The 25,778-nt window shown below is 32.2% G+C and overlaps 2 long non-coding RNA genes across 2 annotated transcripts; one reads left to right on the top strand and one right to left on the bottom strand.

Annotated features, from left to right (window-relative positions):
* On the top strand, positions 1 to 19,617 carry LOC125961905 (uncharacterized). The gene is made up of 3 exons (XR_007473009.1): positions 1 to 439; positions 835 to 896; positions 19,545 to 19,617. It is a non-coding gene; the product is annotated as an uncharacterized LOC125961905 (long non-coding RNA).
* On the bottom strand, positions 4,298 to 25,778 carry LOC125961906 (uncharacterized). The gene is made up of 3 exons (XR_007473010.1): positions 25,622 to 25,778; positions 24,745 to 24,866; positions 4,298 to 4,508 (listed from the first exon to the last, which is right to left on the bottom strand). It is a non-coding gene; the product is annotated as an uncharacterized LOC125961906 (long non-coding RNA).

The raw sequence follows: 25,778 nt of genomic DNA on the forward strand, positions 1-25,778 counted from the left end.
AGCAACCATTTGTTGCAACCAATCTTTGGGAATATTTTAAGTCTAATGTATTTATGGACTAGGGTAGTTGGAAAAGGTTAAATTTCAGTTCTGGCATCTAAAATTATTCAGAATAAGCTCACATATGAACCAGCTCATCAGCCCCTAACTAGGTTTACATTCTGGGATTTTCTCAATCCAAAATTTCTAAAAGATCACATTTACCTAAATCCAAAATTTCTGCTTGGCATAGAATGCCTAAATGTCCCATTTGAATTTGAAAGAGTATACCTCTCTCTCTGAAGTCTTACGTTTATGTACGTCATTATACTCAAACTTCCTTTTTGTTTACCCAGAACATTCCCCATCCTTGATGCTGGTTCAATCTGGGATGGAGACAGTGCCTTGATCAGGTCAAGAATGAGACTTCATGTGCTGGAAGGAGGAAGGAACATATATGGTAGGATACTGGAAATTTGGAAAGCCCATGACCGCCTCTCCTCCCTTCCAGATGCTAATGTTTAGAGAGAATATATACAATAACCACCAGTCCAAAAGAGATTCAATACTTCAAAGTATCTGAATTTTAATATCAGTAGCACCCAGGACCTCTAGAAGATTTCCAGGTTTCTGGAAAGCTCTATGCCTGGCAGAACCTTCGATCACACAGCATTGAATTTAAAATCTACCAAGAAACTAAGCTTTGTCTCTCAAGTATTTTTCTTGCCCTCTTCCTCCTTTCCCTCCTTCCCCTCCTTATCTTCCTACCCTTCCCCTCCCTGTCCTTCTTCACTTTTTCCTCTTAACTCAAGAACATGCTAACACTGTCTCTTGGGCTGGTGTTTGTACTTTCAGATGATCGTTTAACATACTGGCTAAAAGGGAAGTAGTTTCCTGGGGAGAGAGATGAATTTATGGTAAGGCACATAGTTTCTTTAGTTTTATGTATTGTATATAAGTCCAAATCTTCATTTTAAGATGTAAGGAAAGACTTTTAAACTATAACACATATCTCAGACACTCTAAAAAGAAATAATAAAATCAACAGCATTGGCTAAGTACGAAACAAAGGCTTGAATAGGATAAAGACACTACAAATCAAAATTTAATGTAAAAATTAAACTCTGGGAGAGAATATTTGTAACACATATAACAAGTAATTGTTTGATGAATCCTAAATGTAATTGCTTGATGAATCCTTACTAAAAGTGCACCTAAAAATAAGAATCAGGCATGGTGTTTAATGGAAAAATAGACCAGATATAGATAGGGAGTGTTACTTTTAATTAAGCGAGCACAGCAGATATGAACACTATGTCCTGGGAAATATCAGAATATTGGTCACTTTGTAGATAAACATATCAAAAGATGTTTGATGCTTACAAATAATCATAACAAGGCAAACTAAAATTAAACACTAAAGATTGATACTTTATTTTTTAATGATTTCAGTATTCACAGTGTTTTTTGTTTGTTTCTTTTTGAGGGAAATGTATTTTGAACAAGTATTTTGAAAGTCAAATTGGCTAATTGACTTGAGCTAAAGATGTGAATTTCCAAAGAGCAATCCTATTCTGGGGAGGTATCCTAGAAAAATAAATGCATGCTTGCTGTGACGAGCATGCAAATTTATTGACAACAGTATTGTTCGAAATAGCAGTAAAAGAAACCTAGATATATTAAAATCTATATAGGAGAATCATTACACAAATTGTTTTAAATCTGTATATGAGATATGTTGTGCACTGGAAAGGAGAGACTATTTAAAGTGAAAAAATCAAGTGGAAGAGCAGTATATACTTGTTCTCACTATGGGGAATTTGTGTATGTGTCACTGACTTGCTCAACACCTATTCCAACCTGTTTCTAATATTTTTTACTGTGCAAGTGGGAGGACAAAAACTATTTTCTAAGACTTCCTTGCAGTTAGGCAGGCCCCTGGGGGTAATTTAGATGTTTCCAATCAGATGCACGCTTGTGTGAATTTGATCTAGGCCTGGATTGTGATGAGGTAAAGAACTGACATAGTCCAATGTGTCCATTTTGCTGGCAGCTATCTGTGTGGTTTGAGGATCCAGGAGCCTCTTGATCTGACAAGGGTGTGACCAGGGATTTGTTCTAGAATCAGCAGCTATGGCAGCAGCTTCCTGAAACTACAGCTTCTTGACTGTTGTACTCAGAGAGGCAAAATTTGTGACCATCATCTGTGTTTGGTTTTAGAAGTCCCTTCCCTAAGCTCAGTTTCAAGTTATTTTCTTAAGCCTTTAAAAAGAAAGTCTCTTTTTGCTTTAACCAGTTAGGATGTTTTCTCTTTTGCATAGTTTTCTACAACCTGAATAAGATATGTACCAATATTTTAAAAATGGCTCTCTGGGATGAAAATCCACAGAATAGCTTCTTCATGGTGCCTGTTTTTTTTTTTTTTTTTTTTTTTTTTTTAACATCTTTATTGGGGTATAATTGCTTTACAATGGTGTGTTAGTTTCTGCTTTATAACAAAGTGAATCAGTTATACATATACATATGTTCCCATATCTCTTCCCTCTTGTGTCTCCCTCCCTCCCACCCTCCCTATCCCACCCCTCCAGGCTGTCACAAAGCACCAAGCCAATATCCCTGTGCCATGCGGCTGCTTCCAACTAGCTATCTACCTTACTACGTTTGTTAGTGTGTATGTGCCTGTTTTTTATTTTACATCTGAATGTTCTTTTATTTGTTCCAATCTATGTGTTCCAATCTATTTAAAATTTATTTACGTCTTAAAATTTTTTTGAAAATATTAAAACTTTTTACTTGTCCAAATTTTACTTATCCTCATAATTATTTTCCATAAATTTATATTTTCACAAAGATAATACAACCGTATGGTTGGAAGAAATGTTTAAAATTCATTTTAAACATTTTAAACTCAACAAAATTAGCTAAATTAAATTAAAATGTTAAAAATTAAAAATTTCAGTCCCCTCTCTGCTCAACTGTAATCTCATTCTTCATTTCTTACATTTACCTTTGTAGTTTAAAATAATATGTTTTCCTGGAAGTTCTACTCAACTCTGTGTTGTAGATCATGTTTCCTGGTTCTCGTGTTCTCAGTATTTTTGGTTTGCTTTCACATTTTGTTGGAACACATCTTCTAATAACTTCCTGAAAAAGGGATAACAACAGATACATTTTGGAGATTTTACATATCAGAAAACATATTCTCATACTTGAATAAGTATTTCTCTAGATTAAAATACCAAGTTAAGAAATATTTTATCAAGAATGAGGATTGTTTTGCTTTGTTATCTTTTAATTTTTCTATTAAAACTTGCAGTGTCACTCTATTTTTGATCTTTTGTATATGATCTATTATTTTCTTCCCTGATCCCGCTCTTAGTTTTCCTTCAAAGATTGCAATCAAACCTTCCACCCTGTTAAAAATGTAATTTATTACTTTTCCTCATTTCACTATATCTATTCTCTAAAATATTTTAGTCTTTATGGTGATGTTATAACAGAAAGTACCTTACCATCTGTCATTCTTACTGTTAAGCACTTAGGTCTCTGTTTATTACCCTGTTATGTCAGTTTAAACACTTCTATAAATATTTGTTTTTCCTAAATATATTTAAAACTCTCCAATGCTGCTGTCTCCTGTCCCTTTCCATTATACCAGTAGTTATATATGATCTTGTCATGTATCCTTAGGAAGGAATGTACTAAATCCTTAAGTTTAAAATGCTAGGTTTGACCAGAAGTCATATGAAGTTATCATCACAATTAAAATGTTTTATCCCAGTCCTCTGTTTTTGATATTTGTATCATCTATATCGGCTTCTCATAGTCTCACTCTTTATGAAGGAGGAAACTTTTGGTTTTTTCTTGATGATATTTCCAGAGTTATTAAAATATTTAGTATGTACATACATCTTTGTTACCATCATGGTTGGTGGTAGGACATTGAACACTTAATATGGACAAATAGGTTTGTAAAATGTTTTAAATTAAATTTTGTTTCTAAACTATGTGAAATATTTATATATTTCAGAGTTAAAATGTAAAATAAGATTTATTAAAAAGTTTAGATTTTATTCCTGTTCTTCCTCCATGTTCATTTCCTCTGATTAGGCACACATTTTGTTATTTTTTTTAAAACAAAGGCATTCATTCATAGTCTCTATCTTTTTAACACAATAGTTAGTTAGGAGAGTATGCATACTTTTCTAAACCATGCTTTTTTCACCCAAATTGTATTATACATATTGTTATATACTATATAATAATTAGAATATACATATTTACACATATATTTGTGTGTATGTATATATAAAGAGAGTATATGCTGACTTACTTGTGAAGAATGCATTTAAAGCTATTTTAAATGTGTTTTAATTTGTGAGACTTTACTTAATAAGGAATATGTTATTATACTTACTGTTCTAAACTGGCAGTAAAGGTATTCTTAAGAATTTGCAAGTACTTTAAATTTTCAAGACTGAACATTGTATAGCCATCTTGCTGCTCCTTTAGTGAAATGCCATGAAACTCTGAAGTTTAAAAAAAAAAAAAAAGGAAGACTTTATATCATGCAATCATGTAACTTTACATTTATTTATTTATTTAATCTTCATCACAGCCCAATAGAATAGGAATGATTTTTATTTCCATTTTGCATATGGGGAAACAAGCACAAAGTTTTAGTAACTTATATGCAATCATAAAGCTAGTAAGTAGTGGAGCTAGGATATGTAACCAATCTAGATCCAAAGTCAATGTTCTTAAAAAATTTGCTATAAGGTTTAATGAAAAATAAATAAATAAAAAATGTTTCCCATGGTCTATACCTAAGTACATATTTATATAAATTTGAATAATTTTTAATCCCTTCCAGTTTTAGGTTTTTAAAGTGTGAGTTCTTGTTTTCTAAGGACCTCTTGGTGGTAACAGTTTTCTGAATCAGTTCCTACTAAATATATGGTTGGAATCAAAGTCACAAGGCAAGCAAACACCACATCTGCTATAAGCCCAGAGATATTTATGTATATGAAATATATCTATCTTCTACTTATATCTATATCTGTAACTATATTTATATCTATATGCATAATGAGAATATGACATAGTGTGGAAGTACGACAAAGCCAGGAATCTCTTAATTGAAATCATCAGACTTTAGTCGCTGAAGTGCCCCCAACACATCTCTATATCAAAACTAATGGCCTGAGTTCAGCACTGAGCTCCAATAATCTGAATAAATTTCTCATTCCACATGAGTTGCATTGAAACATAAAAATTCTGATATACCTTTTTGGACCAATACAAGAAATTAATATTAGCTTCTACTCTCTTACGTTTCTGATCTTGTGTTAATTCTCTTATATATTCACTGTATTGCTCATTTTCAAAGCTTAAACAGAGCCATCATTCTCATTAAATTTTTATCCCACTTTGTTCTTTGTGGTCTGGCCTATCTCAACTCTCCACTCTCAGTAAGCAATATAAAACAAGTGAAATATTTCTTTCTGTGACCACAATCCACAACCAGGGTTTCTTTTCAGGGGTGCTTCTACTTCGAATTTACTTCACATATTCTAAAATGTGCATTACCTGAGTGCTATAGCATTTGTCATTGTGCATGTCAAGATTTATGAGACTTGCTTAGCTTTTTCTTCTATAGCTCACTGCTCTAGAACTAAATCACTGTAGAGCCCGACCCAAAGCTTACAGTTGAGTAGACCTGTCATCTCTTCCTGGAAACAAACCTTCCCCTCAATAATCTATGACCTGCCTGGCCAGCTTTCTCTTATTCCAATTTATTCCTTGGCATGATAGCTCCTTGATTTGAAACTTTGTGAGTTACTACTGCACTGAGTACAACCATGTTTTTATAGGAACACTGGGTGAAAAAAAAAGTGATGTTACACTCAAAGAATAAATCAAAGTCATGAGTCAGGAATTAGTGAGGACATCAAAAGCACTTTCAGGAGAAATAATTTTCAGCAGCTACCTAGAGAAAATATAAAATCTGATCTCTATCTCTAGACTTTTCTGTGTTTATTAACTAGATTATAAAGCAGAACTCATTTTTCAAGCTGATAAAGGAAAAGTAGGAGCTGCTAAATTAATAATAGTAAATATGCTAAAGAAACATAAATCAGAATAGTATAACAATGGAGCTGAACCTTTGGAACTTGTTCTAGTCCTTTCTTACTGAACTTAGGCAAAAAATCCTAAACCATCTGCATATGCATTTATCAATTTTGTTTTTATGCGTTTGGCATCTTAGAAATCTTGTTGCCCATAAGCTAAATCTCAGATGATATTCCACTGATAGATGGATGTTTCCACAAAAAGGTTTTCTATCTGGCTCACAGATAATTTTTTAACCACACTGTCTCCATTCATACATAAAACAACAGGTTTGTAATAACTTGATTACACATCTATCCTCTAAAATCATATTCTTGGAAATTTATCTATTTATCAATTCATCTATAAAAATTCAAATTCTTTCATTTCAATATAAATTTGAGCAGCATTTCTCTGTGCAGATTTTTGCCATTTGGTTTTCTGATGTCTTCTATATCTTCTAGGAGTATAGATTTAGAAATATTAGAGTTAAAGAATTACAGTAGTATAACATTTGATTAACATGATAACTAATATGACAAAAAAAGAGAAACGAAACAAGCATAGGGAAATATCTGTGATATTAAATAAAATATATTTTAAATACTGATTAAACAAGAAATAGAGATAACATTAGTTTGACTATTTTTTCCAAACTACAAATTTTATCAAATTATTTATAATTTTATATTAGTAAGGTTGCTTTTCATAAGAGATGTGAAGGGAGAATCAATATGCTTACTCCAAATTTCTAAATAAGATTTTGAGTTCTAAGAACTCAAATTTAAGGCACATCCAAATAAGGTAATATCTAAGAAGTATTCTGAGCAACAGGCTATATTAGGAAGAGTAGTTTGTTATCTGTCAGTTGGGTTCTAATCCCGTATCAATACCTACTAAGGCCATGTATCCTTCATGTAAAAGGAAGATAAAAATTACGGGAACCAGCTTGGATAACACACATAAATATTCTAGATAAGGTATACATGCACGTTCTCTTTTTCCCACCTAAAAATAAGCAAACCAAAAAAACCCCCCAAAATCCCTGTGAAATCTTATTCCAAATTCTCATTAAACCGTCAAAGTCTTTGTTGAGAATACTTGTTATTCTACAAAGAATATGTTTTATTAAGGAAATTTAATTTAAGAAACCATATATTTACTTACACTAAATGCTTTCATTCTAACTAATCAGGGTCTATAACATGTAGGTTATTGCATCCTAACAGTCAAAATACTGGGTTCTCATTTCCAACAAATCAGGTTGAATTTTCCATTTAAACAGTATCCCTTGCTCATATTTTCTTCACCAAGTTTATGCCAATCCATCACTCAACTCAACTGCAACAGAAATATAATATTATCCTCAGTGTTCTATTAATGGAAAGACATTGACTTCTTTTAAAGAAAATAATCAGTAGCATGTAATGTTCCTTATACCTAGAGTGTATAGATGAGTCATCAGCTCCTTTTGAACAGAGTTGAATATTTAATCTAATTTAAATTCTAAGAGTCAGTTAAAAAAAGAAGCTTTTGCAATTCAACACTCCATTTTTTTCTTTTTTAAACTAAAAATCTATACCTCAGGAATCATTCCCAATATATGTTGAAAGATAAACAGTTTATTCTAGAGGTTAGTTAAATATTTTTGGAAGTAAACATTAAATTAAAAATCTGTCTTCAAATAAAACTAAAAAATAAATGTAACAGAATATTTCCAAATTCTGATTAAATTTTATTTTATTTTTATAGTTTTTATTTCCCAACCTTTACTATAACTAAGTCGAGAGATTGAAATCTTTGAGAGTTTATATGCTAAAAGATAAAAAAAAACTTTCTATTTATATGGATTTCAGGTATTAAATAAAGCAAATACACTGACATATATTACTTAGAGAATACAGTAAACTTTATAGTGAAAAATCATTTCAGTGATAATATCTAAAATGAAATCACCTATAACATAAAGTTTCCCCAAATTATTCTTTTTTTCTTATTGTCATTATAATCAAATCATTGACATTGTAAGTATATAAGGTATATTCACATACACAATTAACATATAATTTTTACTTTGCATTGTATATATTCATATCAAAAAGTAATTCTCAACTAAATAAAATCTTATTTTTCAGGACTTCATTTATATCTCTTTGATTTTGCTTGTAATACAACTGTTGGAAAGACAAAATAATGATTCAGTTTATTAACAAATAGTATTTTCAAGAAAATATAAATGAATACTAAATATAACCAATTGGAATATCAAAATATTTGAAAATCCATGAAACATTTAATATCTTCTTAATGGGAAATATAATATTTGTGTCATTCAAAAATATCTGTTAATAAATTAAAACAAAATGATAATGTTTTATCTCAGAACTCTTTGTTGCAAATCTTTTTATCAGCTATATTTATCAGCCAGAATTATTATTAGAGTATTTTTATATTAACAATAGATAACAAGAAAATAGAATTGTCATTGATTATAAAGAGTACAAAAGCATATTCACCAGTTTCACAGCAGAAGAAAACCTTAAAATAAAGGCATAAAAAGTATGCAAAGTCAAAATCTGAGGTTAGCAATTTAAGTGTACTTTACTGAAATAAAGAAAAATTTACTGTGAATAAATATCAGGCACAATTTTTTTTGACCCAAGTTCTTAAAAATTGGATAGGCTACAAATATATGCATAAAACCAAACACCCACACATTTCTTATTGCTGCAATACTACTCAGAAAATATATAGGTTATGCAATGGGTTCCCAGTAGGATATTTAATAATTTAATAAGCCTGACCCTTTATACTACTACTGAACACTCTGGGGACAGTGCTAGTCTAAAGAAAAATTGTATGTTGATGCTGAGTATACTGAGCTAGTCTTAATTGTTAGTGAGTGAATCACATTTCACTGCTTTTTGTTTGTTTAAATTGGTTAATTTCCATGGAGAAATGTGGAGCTCAGCAATTCTTCCAGTATGATTTTTTTTTAATGTAATGAAAAGAAGCCAAGTTTTCACACTCCAGAGGAAACTTCTTGATCCATAGCACAACACATTAGTGTTTTGAAGTTTTAACTGTGCTTTGCTGAAGTGTATTCTCTTGGGAGCCAGTATACAGTGATATTATGGCATAAGCTTAATATTACTGTCACCAAATATCCATTTTTTGTTTCTGCTATAAAAGTAGCAATTTTATTGTGAATTTCCCTTGCTCTCACCATCACCTCTATTAACCAGTATGGATGCCTTGTTCAAAAATCATTGGTCCTACAATACTCTCACTTTTTCTCAAATCAACAATGTTTTCTCCCTTGTTAAATTACTCAGCTTCCAAATATGCTACAATCACTGCTAAAAGTAATAAAAAGAGAAAAAACCTTCCCTTGCCCTCAAATCTTCCTATAACCGCAATTCTTTCTCTGATACCAAAAGTTCTCAAGAGATATTCATTTTATGATTTAAAGATTCTTTTGATGGCAAGACACAGCAGAATGACACTAATTACATTTGGAGAAATGAAAGACAAAACTCTTTGTTACTTGCAATTCTAAAGGAGAGAAAGCTGCCACTCAGGGCTACAAAGAACAGAACCCCAGGACAGAGACAGAGTACCAGTAATCTGGAGTTGTAGGGGCAATTTATGTATGGCAAAAGAGGTGAGGTAAACTACATTTCATGGGTTCCCTGTAGATTGGCTAATTTAAATAATTCTGTGGGTTCTGAGGAATAGAGGCTGTCTCTACTTTTCTGGCACCTGGCCTCAGGGTGATTAAAGTAGATGCATAGTGGTCTCAGAGTGTGAAAACAAGATAAGGGAAGTTGTTGGGTGAAATTTACTCAGCTACTCAAGAAGGAAAATTGAAGGACCTCTAGTCAGTGCCACAAAACTAGGTCAAGACATCATTTAAAAAAAAGAAAGAAAGCAACTGTATTACGCTATTATATTTGAAATCACCAGTATTTCAGTATTTCTCATATTTTATTTTTCCTGTTACCACTGCAATCAAAATTTTGTCCTCAACTCACCACACAATGATTTGTAATTGAGGTCAGTGACAACAGCCACTTTGACAAATTCAAAGGTTAATCTTCAGTCTTGATCTATGAGTAGCTAGTCTATCCACCTCCCTCTTTGAACATATTCTTCACTGGATTCCCAGCACAGTACTCCATCTCTAGCCATTGTTTCAGTCTCCCTTGACTGTTCCCTGACTTACCAATATTTAAACATTTTATCAGAGTCAGTCCTTAATCCTGTTTTCATGTCTACCTGCATTCACTCCCACATTTCCTTCATCCATCCCAGGCTGTTAAATTCCATGTTTACACTGAGAATTCACAAATGTGTCTCTCAAACCCAGAACTTCATCTCAAATTTATATACAAATGTATTTAACTGTATATCTAATTTACATTTATATCTTACTTAACTTCTTTCATTGTCACATGTTTTTTTCTGACCACAGCCTGGGAAGCTTCTCTGTTTTTAAGGACTCTGTGATCAGGTTTGACCTATCTGGATACTTGAAAATAATTCCTCATCTCCAGGTACTTAATTTAATAGAATTTGCAAAGTCCTTTTTGTCATATAAGGCAACATGAATTATATAGTTTCAGGGTGTCGGGATGGTTTAGAACAAATCACACGTGTACAATACATTACCTAACTTGAAATTAGGAAGTGTGATGCCTCCAGCTTTTTTCTGTTTCAAGATTGCTTTAGCTACTTGGGGTCTTTCGTGGTTACATATAAATTTTAGAACTGTTTTTCTAGTTCTATAATAAATGCCATTGGTAAAAAAATAATGGTCATGAAGAACCTAGGGGCAAGACGGGAATAAAGACGCAGACCTACTAGAGAATGGACTTCAGGATACAGGGAGGGGGAAGGGTAAGCTGGGGCGAAGTGAGAGAGTGGCATGGACATATATACACTACCAAATGTAAAACTGATAGCTAGTGGAAAGCAGCCGCATAGTACAGGGAGATCAGCTCGGTGCTTTGTGACCACCTAGAAGGGTGGGATAGGGAGGGTGGGAGGGAGGAAGACGCAAGAGGGAAGAGATATGGGGATATATGTATATGTATAACTGATTCACTTTGTTATAAAGCAGAAACTAACACACCATTGTAAAGCAATTATACTCCAATAAAGATGTAAAAAAAAAAAAACGCCATTGAGATTTTGATAGTGATTGCATTGAATCTGTAGGTTTCTTTGGGTAGTATGGACTACCAATATTAAATCTTCCAGTCCATCAAAATGGGATGTCTTTCCATTTGTTTGTGTTTTCTCTAATTTCTTTCATAAGTGTTTTGTAGATTTCAGCCTACAGTTTTTTACTTCCGTAGTTAAACTTATTCATAAGTATTTTATGTTTTTGATAAAATCATAAATTGAATTGTTTTCCTAATATTTTTTCAGATAGTTCATTATTAGTGTATAGAAACACAACTGAGTTTTGTTTGTTTGTTTGTTTGTTTTGCGGTACGCGGACCTCTCACTGTTGTGGCCTCTCCCGTTGCGGAGCACAGGCTCCAGACGCGCAGGCTCAGCAGCCATGGCTCACGGGCCTAGCCGCTCCGCGGCATGTGGGATCTTCCCAGGCCAGGGCACGAACCTGTGTCCCCTGCATTGGCAGGCGGACTCTCAACCACTGCGCCACCAGGGAAGCCCACAACTGAGTTTTATATGTTGATTTTGTATCATTCAGCATTACTGAACTCATTTATTAGCTTTAACAGTTTTGTGTGAGTGTGTGTGTGTGTGTGTGTGTGTGTGTGTAATCTTTAGGGTTTTCCATATATAAGATCATGTGAGCTACAGAAAGGGACCATTTTACTTCTTCCTTTTTAATTGGATGTCTTTTATTTCTTTTCAAAAAATGGTATTGGGAAAATTGGATATCCACAAGCAAAAGAATGAAATTGGACACTTAATGTTACACCATACACAAAAGTTAATTCAAAATGGATTAACAAATTAAACGTAAGACCTGAAACAAAGCTCCTAGAAAAAAAATAGGAGAAAAGCTTCATGACATTGGTCTTGACAATGATTTCATGGATATGACACCAAAAGCAAAAGCCAAAAGAAAAAAATTGAAAACAGAAAACATCAAACTAAATGGGACTACAACAAAATAAAAAGTTTATGCACAATAAAGGAAATAATAGAGTGAAAAGGAAACCTATGGAATGGAAGAAAGTATTTGCAAACCACATATATGATAAGGAGTTAATTTCCATACTATAAAGGAACTTCTGTAATCAATAGCAAAAACAAAACAAAACAAAACAAAAAACCAACAACTAATAACCCAGTTAAAAATTGGCTAAGGGGGGCTTCCTTGGTGGCGCAGTGGTTGAGAGTCCACCTGCCGATGCAGGGGACACGGGTTCGTGCCCCGGTCTGGGAAGATCCCACATGCTGTGGAGAGGCTAGGCCCGTGAGCCATGGCTGCTGAGCCTGTGCGTCCGGAGCCTGTGCTCCGCAACGGAAGAGGCCACAACAGTGAGAGGCCTGCATACTGCAAAAAAAAAAAAAAAAAAAATTGGCTAAGGACTTGAATAAATATTTCTTCAACTAAGACATTCAAATGACCAACAGGTGTATGAAAAGATGTTCAACATCACTAATCATCTGGGAATTGAAAATCAAAATCACAATGAGATATCACCTCACATCTGTCAGGATGGCTATTATCAAAAAACTAGACATTAAGTGTTGGTGAGGATGTGAAGAAATTGGAACCTTTGTATACTATTAGCAGGAATACAAATGATGTGGTCGCTATGGAAAACACTATGGCAGTTCCAACAAAAATTGAAAATAGAACTACCATATGATCCAGCAATAACATTTCTAGGTATTTGTCCAAAAAGTTAAAATCAGGATCTTGAAGAGATATTAACACTCCCATGTTTCTCTCAGCATTATTTATAATAACCAAGAGGTAGAAGCAACCTAAATGTTCATGGATGAAGGAATGGATAAAGTGTAGTATTGCATACAATGGGATATTACTCAGCCTTAAAAAAGGATATCCTGCAATTTTCAACTACATGAATGAAACTAGACATTATGCTAAGTGAAATAAGCCAGTCACAGAAGGACAAATACAGCATGATTCTTCTTATATGAGGTTCCCAAAGTAGTAAAACTCATGGAAAGGAAGCATAGAATTATGTTAGTGTCTGGGGGAAGGGAAAATGGAGAGTTTCTAATAAACAAGAATAAAATTTCTGTTATGCAAGATAAGCTCTAGAGATTTACTGTACAACAATGTGCCTGTACATAATGATACTGAATTATACACTTAAAAATGTGTAAAGAGGGTAGATCTCAAGTTTTCTTACCACAAAAACTTTTTTTAAAAATTTAGGATAAATCACCATTTGATCATGAATTTTTTATACTAAATGGAAACATCCAATGAAATGTATTTTGGATTGCCACAATATGAATAACAAATACCTGTATATGGTCACAATCTTGGTCCATAATCTTTAAATATTAGAGAGAGAAAATAATCTTTAGAAAGGAGAATCTAGATATGGAACAAAAACACAAAAGTCATGCTGATCTACTCTAATAGTCATTTGCTATTTGACTTTATAGCATCAATTCTACTTTCATATATTGAATTTCCTAAGAGAATTCAATGTTTTTCCTGTTTTGAATAAAATTTTATTTGGGTAGATCTCCTTCTCAAATGTTAGTGATAGAGTATACCAGCAGCCCCCAACAAAATCATGTTTCAAATTCTACTGCCCACAAATATACAGGTACATGGCTGATAATTTTGAGTTTCAACCTGGAAGGATAAAGCCTCAGTAATTTTTGAGAGGAATGTGGTGATAATGAGGGAGAGGATAGGTGATGATGGAGTCAGTGTAGAAGCTGCAGCTCTGAAATAAGGAGAGTTGAAAACTTCTTGTTACCAAAACCTTCAACCCCTCCATTATCTCACTTTCAAACATTTCCCTCTCCAGTCACTTATCAATCCAGTTTAATCCTTGAGTTCTCCAACTCCAAACTGCTTTCATCCTATTTAGACTTAAAATCCTTTGTTGCTACATTTTTAAAGCCGCTTATTCTTCAGCCCTCTGATGATTTTTCCTTCCTGCTTTATAGGTTAAGTTTCGTGAACCATTATTATCACCACTCCCTTGCATAAACCCTCAACTTTTCGTCTCTTCACTCTTTTTAACTGCTTCCCCATCATGCAGAACAATGTCTGCACATAGTAGCTTTTCAGAAAGGATTACTTGAGTGAATGGACTCTTTATGTATTGAATAACTAGAAATGTACTGTGTGTAAGTGTGCTTCTAGCTCCTTTGTCTTTTTCAGCATGGGAAACTAGAAAATTAGATGGGAAAAGGATGTATCTAAATTCACACAACATATTCCCAGCAAGATTAGACCTTGAACTCAAGTCTCTTGGCTCCCAGTTCATCACTCTTTTTTCCCAATTTCTGAGTTCTCTGAAAAACCTAATTCATTTTCTCACAGACTGTTTTTGACCCATGTTTAATAACCTACCTTCCACCACAATTGTTGCAGAAAAACATGTTTATGAATAAAGTACTTCCATTTTTAATTTATAAGCAAAACCTCCAAAAATTTGACAGTTATATAAGGCATGCATAGATTCATTCTAAGACAAATTTTATTTATAAATGCAAGTTCTTAAAATAATGTAGTTTTTCTGAACTGATAGCTAAATTGAGGAAACTGATTTTGATCCTCTGTAAAATATTTGACCTGTTCCTAGAATAAAGATATGGGATATAGGGCTCTTTCTCTGAGAAATCTGGGGGTAAAACTAAGATTTTATTGAACACAGTGATTTTAGTTAACGATAAATAAACAAGAAAATTGTACTGAAGTGTTCTTTCTGTAATAAAATTGTTCAGTAATTGTTCACTTATTTTACAATACATTGTTAAATATAAACTATTTCAATTGTTTTCAAAAATGAGTTAGATGAGTTAGTAACAACTCTCCTGACAATCTAAATCTTTTAAATAAAACACATTAGAGAGGGTTTATGGTTTGCATTTTTTCCTTATTTATTTGTTGATTCTAAGTATTGGATAAAGAGTTTGAAATTTGAATCTCTAAACCTAATACAGAGCAGAATTATCACATTTTGAAAAGGTGAGCCTGGAAGTAGAAAATACTGCTGAATACAATCCCAGTATCAGCTAGACACCGTGACAAGTGCAACTGTCTATGTACTCCAAACTCAATAGGAAATGTACATGTCATTAGCAATTGTATGCTGGAGTTGTGACTTCCTTAATCATCTATCACATGGTTATGCTAGCTTTCCTGACCTATTGTACTGTTTTTCTTTCTTTAATGCACGTTTACAGACTTGGGTTAAACATACATCTCAGTTAAGGTATACAGTCTTCATCCATCATCCCTATTTTGTTTTATTTATTTATTCATTATTTCATTCATTCATTGCACTTTTCTTCCCCTTTCTCAGTCTCATTCCCATCACCTTACAGGCACTCCAATATGTTTAACATATATCCTTGAATTTTATATATATTTTATTTTGGGAATACATAATTTTAAAATGCATAAATGACTTGGCAATATAAAACATGTTTCTGTTATCTATTTACTTATGAGGTGTACATATACTAGTTTATTTCTTCTGAGTGCTGTGTTTTATTCTATAGACTGCAACTACTATTTATCTCCTTTGTCAGAAATAAAAATTTAAACAGCTTCCAAATACCAATACCACAAGAATGTTGAAAATAGCTTCTGACACATTTTCTTACAGAAGTGTGTAAGAATTTCTCTGGGCCATATATGATGGCAAAGGATTGATGAATCATAGGGTGTATTTTGACTGAGTATATCAGGCTGCATACCATGTTTACTGCACCAGTCAAATTTATACCAGCAATGAAGAGTTCACATCATTTCCACCAGAAGTTTTACCCAATATTTTATCTTTGAACGTGTCATGAATAAAATGTAGTACATTTTTATTTTCATTTACTAGTTAGCTATGATTTTGTGTACCTTATATAGAATTTGAGTTTTGTCCTCTGTAAATTGTTTGTTTATATATGTTCTCCATATGTCTGTTGCTTCCTACTTTATTTCTTAGTGATTTTCAGAAGTTTTTTAAAATTTTATTTTAGATGTTAGCCACTTGTAGGTTTTTGAGTTTAAATATGACTTTTCCTAGACTTCGTATATGATATGTATATAATTAAATTCATCAGTTCTTCATACTATTTTATATGCTTTAGATATACTATTTTAAAAATTCCTTTCCTAAACCAAGCATATACAAGTTATATTTTCCTGTATCTATTTAATGATTTATTTACTCACATTTAAGCCAGGAAAATCTGAAATCCACGTTTGTAGATGCTGTAGAGATGTCATTTTATTTTCTTCTATGAAGTGAGCCCACTTGCTTGATATGGTAAACTAAATAGATTGTCACTTACATATTGATTTGTTTTCACCGTATTTAGCCTACAATAAATTGTATTAGATGAATAGAAGGATAGATAGATAGGTAAATAGATAGATGTAAGTAGATATCTGAACTTTCTATTCATTCCTACTGGTAGATTTGCCCTTTTAAATGGCTTAATAGGTCTAAATGTCTTTTGAATTTTTCCCTTTGCTCTGCTTTTAAAATGACTTAGATACATATGAACATATATGAAATAATTTTGTAGATCATTTTGAAATTAATTGATATCATTTATTTCACCATCTGACAGTGTGCATTATATCTCCATTTATTTTGACTTTTATTTATAACTTTTAGAAAGGATTTAACATTACCTTGATGCTAACGTGCGTTAAATATATTACTGTGTAATTTATAGTTTTTGTTGACATCTTAAATTCTTGTATATTACTAATTTTTAGTTGATTATTGCTCTTGAAAACAAGTCCAATTTATTTCTGTGAATCAATTTTCATACTCAGAACATTACTGATCTTCTTATTTCTAGTCTTTTTAGATTAGAGTGGGATCAAATCTTTTTATATTGCCTGTAAGTAACAATAATCCTATTGCCTTCATTTCTGTCTTAACATCTCTTCCTTTTTTATTGTGTTATAGTTGTGGTTAGAATACATAGTGACATGTGAGCAATGAGAGATATATTAAACATCACTGTCTTATCTCCGTTTTAGAGAATAAAGGTACCATTTCTCCATCACTTAAATTTTTTGTAGGTGTGTTACTAAGTTTTTTCATGTTAAGAATGTTTTCTTCTATCCTTAAACCACTAAAGGATTTTTGTTTAACATCCCCGTCAATGTTTTGTAATTTTACGCTCATTTTTTTTTTTTTTTTTTTGCCAATCCAGTCAGTGTCAAATCATATATCATTGCTGTTTACTAATTATTACATAGATTGCTACCGGTTACTAATATGTCAACATGATTCTTATTCCTTCAAATTATGGGTTATGCTTTTGTCTATTTACACATATATTTGTCTTTATTTTCTTTATTCTTCAGGGTACCGTATGTAGTCTCTTGCTGTTATTTTGTGACTTAAATGTGTTCTACATATCTTCTCCCAGTTTGTGGCTTTCTTTATACACATTGTATGGTATCTTGTGAGCAATGCATGTTCTTAAACTTAATGTAGTAAATTTTATTTTCAATGTTTTATTACCATTTCAACTTTCTATGTTTTGTTAAAGTAGTAACCCTCTCTACCAAGGAGATGAACATATTCTGGATTTTCTTAAAAAATATTTTATATATGTCTTGTACACTTTGACTTCTAAACTATCTAGAAATCATTTTGTTTGTGGTATGATGTTGAGATCAAATTTTACTTGTGATCATATGAAGGGTTTTAACAGCATTATTTTTTTTATGTCCCCATACTAACTCCAAGCAGAAAGTTGCCTTCCATGCCCCCACACACCCAACGTATGCTTAATGTTTGTGTTAGATGATTTATTATACAGCCACTCTAGAATTCAGATTTCTGCTCAGTGGTGTGGCAAGACATGTTGCAAAAAAATCTTGTTTGAAACAGAGTCACTAGCTACGGGGTGGTCAGCCTCAGCAGAGAAACTATTCTGGTCTGAATCAAATCAAACGTAAAATGAGAGAATAATAGGCAGATAAATTCCTTCTTCTTTCTCCAGGGAGTTTTTCCATGGAGCTAGTCCTTATGATTCTATAGAAGTATCTGCTTCACAAACAACTTAAGATTATATCTATTATTAATTGAGATAAAGTGCAGGAAGAGGAGGAAAACTTTGGGGAATTAATTCAATATATAGTCAGTATAGGACAACAAAAACCGTCGTTATTGTGGAATGGATTGATGCTTTTGATGCATACTGAATACCTTGCAAAAGAATGTAATAGTCTCAGAGAAGTTATTTCCTAACCTAGTGAACGCTTTTAAACCAAAGGACCTCTATGGCAACTTTAAATTAGTCTTACCTCTTACTATAGTCACACAAGTGACAGTGCTGAAAAATCTGCTGCTGAGTCTTGTAAAAACTCCAAAGGGAATATTATATGTGCAATACTAAATAGACTTCTATTACCTAATAAAGCACTGATAAGTAAGCTGTACATAACCAAACATATTTGAAACCTGAAAGCCATAAGATACTACCATGACAACAGTGCCATTGTGAGTTCTAATGAATATAACTCAGGAAAATTATACAAGAAAATTGCCATTAACTTACAAGTACAGAGTAACCTTGGTAAATGACACATGTCTGTTAGAAAATGTTAGAATGATGATATAACAGATGCTTGTAGTATCATAGTATAGATCTCACTCAAGGACACACTAGGGGCCCACGTTGGGTCTGAATCGATTAAGATTAAAATATGAGGCAAGGGTAGAGATTTTGTATTGTAGTGATTCATATTAGGGAACTGTTTTCCAGGCCTATAGGATGCTTTGTTTTTTCAATTATACAATCCTAATATAATTATACAAATTGTACCCAGTTATATTTGTTGCGGGAACCAATGATTAATTAGTTACTATCAACTAGTCTTGCAGATCATTCTGTTCTAATTAGAGACAAAACCTAGTAGCTATGAAGGTTACCTCTGGTGATTTAGTACTGGTACTAGAATTCTGCCAGATCAGCATCTTACCCACATTGAAACCAAGCAACACATTTTATTAACAGCATTTAACACCCACATCTCTGTTCTTTAGAAAACAGCCAAAAGAATATTTTTATAAGATGCTTGCTCCCCCCTCACTAAAGAATTTCTCAATGCCTGTTAAAATGATTTATTTTTTTAACCTCACCCCAGAGCATATCTAAATGATAGATGTGCACAGCAGGCCATATAAATCTATTCCAACACTTGTATCTTCATTAGACTTGGAATCTTACCTCTTCAATTTGGCAAGGAATTTCTGACATCTTAACTTTATTTTGTGTAGAACCCCCATTGAATTAGGTTACTGTCTACTCTTACTGAGAAATCAATTACTACCACTTTGTGGGAGCACATCTAATTCAAAATCTCTGGTAAGTGAACTCATATTTATAAATGCAACATATAGAAAATTATATTTCTCATTTCCTTGTCTAGCACCACAGGCATACATTTTTATACATATACCTAAGTTTTCTTTATAGATGTGATCACAGAACTTGCCTTCTTTGTCTTGTAAGCCTCCTTAAATGAGATTTTGCAGCTGGCCTTGTGCAATATGATATGGTTCTAGATTTGTGGAAGATGCATGGTAGTTACAGTAGGATATGAAGAGAATACTCTTGCTTTTACTAGGTGATTTTCTCAGGCAAGATAATTACATGGTCTTTAAGCTTCAGTGAGCAGAAGAGGAGCTTCTTTGGTTGGTGAAAAAAATTTTTGTGTGTTTGGCATTTTCAAAATTTTCTCAATTTCCTGGTCATCTTTAATTCTAATTAATTACCAAAATTCCACACACGAGAATATAAAGCCTAGAGATCCATCCTCTCTTATAATTCAGAAATTTGCAGATTCAGAGCATACATTTGATTTTCAGTATCATTATCACCATGCTGGAGGAAATAAGAAAGTAGAGCATCATAAAAATCTCCATTTTCTATGACTGTGTCTTGAGGTAAGCATTTAAAAGCTGAAGGCCATATTTTATCATTAAATAATTGGTGCAATATGAAGTAGCCCTTAGTTTGTCAGAGTCTTGCTTTTCACAGGCATTATGATCCAGGTGAGTAAAAGTAAGAATTTGAATAATATATGCACCACTGGATTCTCCTGACTTCCAATTTTCTATCCTGTAGTATTGAATTCAGACCAGGTCACATAAGAAATCCAAATTTATCATATCCTTGAATATTTATTAATTGCAATCATTTCTTGAAGTTATTACTTTTGCCTAGAACTCATCCTTGCAAGTAGTAAAATCCATTTCTTGGTAGTTAAAAAAAATTATTAATAAATATTAGGTGACTCACAGAATCTTCCAGATAGCCAGGGAATCAAATTCTGAAGCTACGTAGTTCAACAACCAATGTACAAAAAAGCATTGTCCTAATGTTTAGCATCTAGTTATTGAGTAACAGATAATAACACAACTGCTTCTGAACAACTAACAACTCTGCCACCATGATAGCCAGAAAGTCATTTTCCCTGAATTCTGTGACATCATATTTCATGCATAAGAAAATAAGCCTTAAAGAGGTACATCCAGTTAGTATAATGTAGATCACAAGTTTCCACTGTAGTAAGGAAGACTAGAAATAAGAATTTACAGGTCATATACTAGTAAGTCTAAACTAACAATTGGTGACATTTTCAAAATGTAGGAATTATTTTCAATTATCTTGAGTAGCCTCAATGATACCCACTCTAGGTTTCTTTATTATATTTTTCCATAATATTTTTATTCCTTTTTTATCATTATTGATCCCTTTGGTCAGAGAACAAATAAATAATTGTGTTCAGTCCAATGTCTTTCATTATTATCTTCCATTACATACTATGAATATTTGAGTATGGAAGTAAATTTTATACTCTTAACTGGACATCAGCTGTCAGATAAGCATAACTTTAATCATCTACCTTGATATGTATTACTTTCAGTAGAATGCACAGAAATCTGACTGGAATTGGCTAAAGAAACCATTTCTTATATTCTATTTTCAAAAAGGACTTTTGTTAATATTTATATAGTAATCTAGTAGATATATTTAGAAATACAGTTATTCCCAAATGTTTGATTCTTAAATGATATTGCCACATCAATGTGAAATTCAAATTTTCCTTTACAATAATGTTCAACTAACTGATAATTGATAAGATAAATTTTGGTTATAAATGGATAAAAAGAGTGTTATAAGCCGATGTTAACCTCAATTTAAAATAATTAATTAATTATTTTTAAAAACCTCATATTCTAATATCTACACTCACCTAAAGCAATGTAGAAAGTTTAAAGGACATTAAAATATTACTAGAATCCTACTGACAAGTTTCTAAATAGTTCTACAATTTTTATGCAATTAATAAAATGAATTTCATGAATCCTATAAGCCTTGCACTGAATTATTGGTTTTCTTGTAACTAAAATCCTCTTGATGCATATGCATTCTTTTGATTTTTAAATTTTAAATATATATTTTAAATGCTACTCCTCACTATCCATAATTTATGTATACACATATATATGCATACAGATATACATGAATACATATATTCATATATGTATATATATACTTATATATATAAGTATGTGTGTGTAGATGGATAGAAGGATAGTATGTATTCATATAGCCAACTAATAACACTGAGTGCTTAGATAATATACAGTTATACATTATGATCAGGAATAAGAGATATCAAAATTCAGATAACAACCATCATCATCATAATAAAAATTGAATAACAGCAACTAAAACAAAAGACCTGAGGAACTTGTGTAATGCTCCATTAGAAAATCACCAGTAGTATGACATAATATTTACCTTGCCAAATATGAGAGAAGAAAATTAGACAAAGAGTGATAGATATATACACATAATAAAATATGGCTGTAGGAAAGAATATACATTGGCTAAACGTGGAAACTATGTTTGAAAAGAAAGATGAATTTGGTATTTGAGATACTTTACTCTTAGGATATTATAAAGGATATATTAAAGGAATGTCCCATGGCTAAAGTATGTATAAAGAATACATACAATAAAATATTTTAGGGTATATATTACATCACATTTTTAAAGTGACTGCCATCTTCCTGTTCCAAAATCTAAATTAATTACACAGTTTATTATATATCACCCCAAATTTAAAAAAAAAATCCTGATTGTAAGTCATGTTTTTAATTTGAATTCAAAAACCAAACATTCATATAATTGGTCAATAGAGCAAAATTTTCCTTCAATGAGCTCAACATTTAAATTTTTATTGTTAGTTGGTATAACTGTCATTTTAACATCTACTTTGCCTTGAAATGAACAAATCAACCTAGTCCTTACTATGGTTTAAGCCCCATTGGTTTTGATGGAAAACTTCAGCTTTCAAAACGTGTACTCTGAAGCAAACATTATATTTTCTCTAGTCTTTAGAGAAAATAAGCAAAAATAAATTAAGGGTAGAAACTGTGTCTTTGCAGTGTCCTTTTTTTTTTTTCTTTTGTGTCCAACATATTATAGATCCTTGATGAATATTAAATTATGGTGATGACAAAATCCTAAACTATCTCATTCTTTAAATCAACAAACTATGAAATGTTATCATTTACACATGATGTTAAAATAGCTGGAAAAAAAGGAAAACCTTTTATATTTCCTTGGGTCATTTTGAAAAAGCAAAACAATTGGCATACATGACAGCCTCTCATCTATCTGTGTGTTTAATAAAGCCAAATGTGATGAAGACTAATGTACCATACTGATGTTTGCAGAATTTCATTAATGCATTTCCAAGACTATCATAACTCACTCACCTCTGTTGAGTTTATGAGCCATGGGTTTTGCTCCAACACATAAAATCAGCTTGCCTAACACAATGCAGAGACTAATAATATCAAAGATGACACTCACATTTTGAAAAAAGGTGACATTTATTTCCCCCTCCCCAGGATAATGGAGTCATTTAATTTAGCACTGAAATTAAGAACTTATACGAAGTCACTAAGTGATAGTAACTTGTCTTTCATAAGAAAAGTCTGGCATTTTTTCATCACAAAATTCAGAACGCTACAGCAAAGCAATAAGATTTATCAGTTTAATATCCAGAAAACCTCTTTATTTTATAAATTATCATTATCCATTCCTAGTGCTGTATGGAATGAATATTTTTAAAATCCTCAAACAGCTTTTAATAATAAATAGATACAGTTACTCATATATTATACCCCAACGAATAATAGAGACAGAATTTAAGGAAGATATTCTTCAAATATACAGAATTCATCTGTCTTTAGTACTGCATCGAATCAAATAATAAGATCACCTAAAAGATATTTTCATAGGCTGTCTATTCACTACCACCTTTGGTGATTCTATTAGATTTGCACTGTTGCTGTTCTCACAAGAAAATAAAATTACCAAGTGTGTCTATAGCTGTAAACCAATTAACTAAAGAAGCAAACAAATAAACTAAAAATTAATGACTACCACATCAGAATTCTGTCTACTTCTCTGTTCTCTTATAATAGCCCTCCCCTTTAAACTCTATTCGCTCCTCTCCTGCCTCACTGGACTGCCTCTTTTGCTTCATTATGTCCTATTCATTCTCTCTCAGATCTAATGGTCTTTCCTTCCATTCTGTTTGGAAAGTGCTAATGCAGTTTTGCATGGCTGCTTCCTTGTGATCTTATAGGTCTCAGGTTATTTTATTCTGATGTAGGTGGAAGAAGAGGAATCTACCATCCACTTTCAAATACTAGAATAAGGTCAGGGTATTTTCATGGATTTTAGCCCAAATAACATGGAATACTGGAAAAAAATAATTATGTGGCAGCAGATCAAGTCTTATTTTACTGCCTAAAAACTGTGTAACATTGTAATTTGGATACATCACTGAATCCGTTAAAAACCTTTTATTAACGTCTATTAAATGTAATGCTCATACTCACACCACCAAACACAAATTTTTGGACAAGTATCTGACATTAAATGTATGAATTTATAGAGATGTTCAGCTTAGGATTTTCCCCCCTTCAATAGCCATGGTATTGAAGGTAGGGAGGTAGAACAGAAGATTCCACTCATCTCTATAGGCAAGCAGTCCACATACTTGCAAAACACAAAAGCAAGTAATCATTTTCCTAAATGTCCATATTTAAATTCCAATGATATATTAAGCTGATTTAAATTTATTGATAACTTTATTAAATCTATAATATTCCAACAAATGCACACATTTTTTGTAATTTTTTTTGTAATTTTTTTCTGTAATTATTTTACTCATAATCACAGAATAAAAGGAATATAATGAAGACAGCAGTATGAACAATGTAGCAAATTATTAGAAAACTAACTAGAATCCAGGAAAATGGGAAAAAAGAAAAGTTAAAAGCAACAAGATAGAGTTTCCTTAGACCTATATGTATGGGTCTCTCAATTCTCTAGTGAAGAGATAGTATAGTCACTTCTTTACAAATTGCCTTTGGTTTTTATGTTTACCTTAATTGTGAAGCTGTGCTGAGTAGGTTTCAGTACAATCCATAATAACATTTTTAGGTTTCTGACTCACTGGAATGTGAGCAAATTGAAGATAATGGTGATCTATCATTGCATCTTTATACCTAAAATAACACAAAACATAATGTAGGCACTACAAATATGTTGAGAAACATTAAATTAAATTGAACTGAGCACACTGTAAACTGTAAAATGGTATAAACAACATGAACTGTTATTATTTCAATGGTACTGGAGATTCATGTGATAAGGAATTTGAATCAATTTTTATTATGAAGTTATATACACAAGAAATTTTATATGGAGACTAACTTGTCTTCTCTCTGGCAAAAATGTGTTTCATGATTTTCCAGGAAAAAATTTTGAGGGGTATAGATTGGTAGCATATTCTCTATTCATACTATCCGTAAAATGGTTTGATGGACCAAACACAATTATCTCAGAGATCAGTTAGGAGGTGTAATTGTCTTAAGGTGCTATATAGCAACAATATGATATATCCAGTGTCATAATGATTGCTTCTGTGACTTGCATATTGAAAGTAAAACAATAAAGACAGCCGTTAAAATGGCATTATTTTTCTTACTTGTAAATACAAAACTTTTGGTGCATTTCCAATTTTCTTCACCTGTTAACTTCCCCAGAAAGTAATATCTACCAATAGATGTTAAAACAGGTAGAGAACTTTTATCTCCTCTAAGTTAAATTTTTTGCTCTCTCCTCTGCTGCTGCTAATCTCATTAATTGGATCATCAATCTCTAATATTTTCAATTTATCTCTCAAAAATGCAGTGGTTGCACTGACACAATGAAGCATGTATATCATACACACTGCAAAATTATATGGATTAATACTCACCAGGGACTTAAACTTCACTGAACAAATTCCCTCCAAAGTAGAAGAAACTGGTTTATTTTGCTAGAGATCTTCATCCTCCTATCTATTATATTTTGTTCTTCTTGTCTTTTCTGGAAAACAACTTCTCAACTTGACTGCTATTGCTTCAAAAGTTCTA

Source organism: Orcinus orca, chromosome 18 (genome assembly GCF_937001465.1).
Source record: "Orcinus orca chromosome 18, mOrcOrc1.1, whole genome shotgun sequence".
NCBI classification, from domain to species: domain Eukaryota; kingdom Metazoa; phylum Chordata; class Mammalia; order Artiodactyla; family Delphinidae; genus Orcinus; species Orcinus orca.